The following is a 3,023-nucleotide window of genomic DNA, read 5'->3' as shown; positions in this document are numbered from 1 at the left end:
GGAACGCTCCTTCTGGTGGCCCGGACTGCGGAAAGATGTAAAGGAATACATCCAGGACTGTGCTATCTGTATGCAGGGAAAAGCCATTCATACAAAACCAGTGGGCCTCCTACAATCTTTACCCACTCCCCCACGGCCATGGCACACCATATCCATGGACTTTATTGTAGAAATGCCCCCCTGTGAAGATAAAACAGTAATATTAGTATTGGTTGATCACCTAATGAAGATGGGCCATTTCATATCGCTAAGAAGGTTACCTACATCCTCAGAGCTCGCTTTCGTTTTTCTCCAACATGTGATCCGTGCTCATGGAATCCCAAGCGTCTTGATTACTGATAGGGGTACGCAGTTCACGTCGCGCTTCAGGAAATCCTTATGCAAAACTCTTCACATAGATGCACGACTCTCCTCCAGTTACCACCCACAAACAGATGGAAAGACCGAACGCCTAAATCAAACCCTTGAACAATACCTACGCTGCTTCACTCTGCAAAACCCCATACACTGGCCCACCTTGTTATGGCTAGCAGAATTCGCCTATAATAATGCTAAACATGCCACACTAGGCTGCTCTCCGTTTTATTGCACTTATGGGTATCACCCCAACATGCTCCCGTTTGAATGGCCGATTCACTCCCCCATACCCAGCATCCACGAGCACCATGCACACCTAAGAGCGGTCTTACTAGAAGTCAAACAGAGTCTAGCAACGGCACAAACCATGCAAAAGACCTATGCAGACAGGAAAAGAACCACAGAGCCGGAGTATCAAGTGGGGGACAAAGTATGGCTCTCTACAAAACATCTACATTTAAAGGGGGTAGATAAATTAAAACCAAGATACGTGGGTCCCTATAGTATAGAGGAGATTATCAATCCAGTGGCTATGCGACTATCGTTGCCTAGTTCCTGGAGAATCCACCCTGTTTTCCATGTGTCCCTACTCCAGCCATGTCCAATCAGTACCCGTTTACCATCAAAACCACAGCCTATAAACATAGACGGGCAAGAAGAGTATGGGGTAGAGGTGATTCTCGATTCCCGACTGGTGCGGGGAAGGGTTCAATATCGAGTTGACTGGAAGGGGTTCGGGGTAGAAGATAGGACATGGGAACCCGAGGAAAATCTACATTGCCCCGAGGTGTTGGAGTAGTTTCATGAGGGACATCCAGGTAAACCGGGACGACCGCCGAATCGTCGGTCCTTGAGAAGGGGTACTGTAGCGATCACCAGCGCAAGAGCGCAAACATTGGCCCAACAGCGTGGAGCGCGAGAGCCCCGTTCCAGACTCCAACAGCGGAAACGAAGAAAAAACTACATGTCCCTGCATGCACTGGGGCGCAAACCCCGGAAGATACTACTTAAGCACTTCCGCTGGAAGCGGAAAGTGCTTGTCAATTGTATTCAGTGGAGACAAATGGCGGAGGGTGTTCCCCGCCGGAATTCAGCTTGAAGACTTTTCAGCGTTTCCAGAGGATAGACCCGTTTCCCCCAGACAACTGCAACGAGAGAAGCAACGAGACAAGTCCAAGGAACCCGCGGAGCAGACCAGGTAACCCGGGAGAGACGCCCGGGAATTTCTTTCCAAAGTCCGCTTCCTGCTTTATTTTCAAGTACCTCCGAGACTCGCACATGCGTGCTGATTCCGTGCCGTTGGTTTTCTAGTGAATTAAGCGCTCAGTACGAGTACGCTCACGTAGTGGCACCTTTTGTTTATAGCGGGACCAGGGTCAAGAACTCTTCCCCGTTCTCGTACACCAAAGTATTCGAGTGTGATGTAACACTCCTCCTGGTAGTGCTATCGAGACATTGCGAGCAGTGCTAGCCTATCGTTTATTTTTCCTACAGGAACAGTGGGGAAGGCTTTCTGGTATTCCTATGTGAGACGCTATCAAGTACTGGTGATTTACATAGGGGGATTCTCTTATTGGATATACTCAGTGATCAAACTCCTTCACCACACCAGAAAGGTTGTTACCGGACTATTCAGAGGCAATGCAGGGAGAGTAGCAGGAAGGGACTTATTTTCTCTCAGTGGGCATCCACACCTCCTGTGTCGTAACAGGTGGGTATTTAACCAGGGAGCGTGTAGCTTCAATACCTACGTGTAGAGATCATCACTGCATCCTTGACTCTCGCTTTCTCATCACTGCAGGTTGCAAGCCTCCCAGGAACTCCCTACCTCCCAGCCACTGCTCCGAAGGGATTCTCCTCCTCCCAGTCCCGTGTGTTTTCCTTTCCCCCTGGGTCCAGTCTCCGGTAGTCGAGTTTCCATTCTCCTGCCGGGGTTGTACTCCGGGGAATTGGGGATATTATCTGCAATCATCGTCCCCGCTGAGATCAAGACAACAGGTCAGTGGTGCGCTCCTGTGTGTGTGACTGACAGTCTGACAAACTTGACAGATCACAAACCCTTGGTGAAAGTTTTGAGTCCTGGTGGTACTGGTAAGGGCTCAGTTAGGCTGGCTAGGCTGGCTTCCAGACTTCATCTTGATCTGGTGAATAAAACTTCATGGTATTTTTCTCCATTACGTTGCTGTATACCCTGCTGTGCATTTGAAAAACCCGATAAAAAATAAAATGAAAAAGAAATAAGCTGTCCAGTTTAATTCCACCACTAACACATGTTCTCGTATACTTAATGAAATACAAAGTCTCGCTTCCAGTTGACAAATTCCTGTAAATACTCCTTAGTCCTCTGCATCAGTGTTTTGAAGATGCTCATGTGAATTGAAGCTGTAAATACTTTTCTTCAGCAGCAACTGAGAGTGAGACCCTTTACGAGGACTGTGTGTGTCTTAAAAACATCCATATCTGTGGCATCTAAAATCATAGGTCTTTCCTGCCACAAAATGTTGTTCGTGTGAAATGTATTCTCTCCTGGAGCCTGGAAATGGAGGTTCTGTTAGTGGCCAGCAGGGGGCGCTCCTCGCATGCTGAGATTAATCCACTGGGCACATTGTATGAAAGGGAGAAGGGTTTCCTGTTTCAGGTCAGCGGTGGCAGATGCTGACATCACT

The sequence above is a fragment of the Triturus cristatus genome, chromosome 4_1 (genome assembly GCF_964204655.1).
Source record: "Triturus cristatus chromosome 4_1, aTriCri1.1, whole genome shotgun sequence".
In the NCBI taxonomy this organism is placed as follows: Eukaryota; Metazoa; Chordata; class Amphibia; order Caudata; family Salamandridae; genus Triturus; species Triturus cristatus.
Note: the sequence above shows the minus strand (reverse complement) of the source record.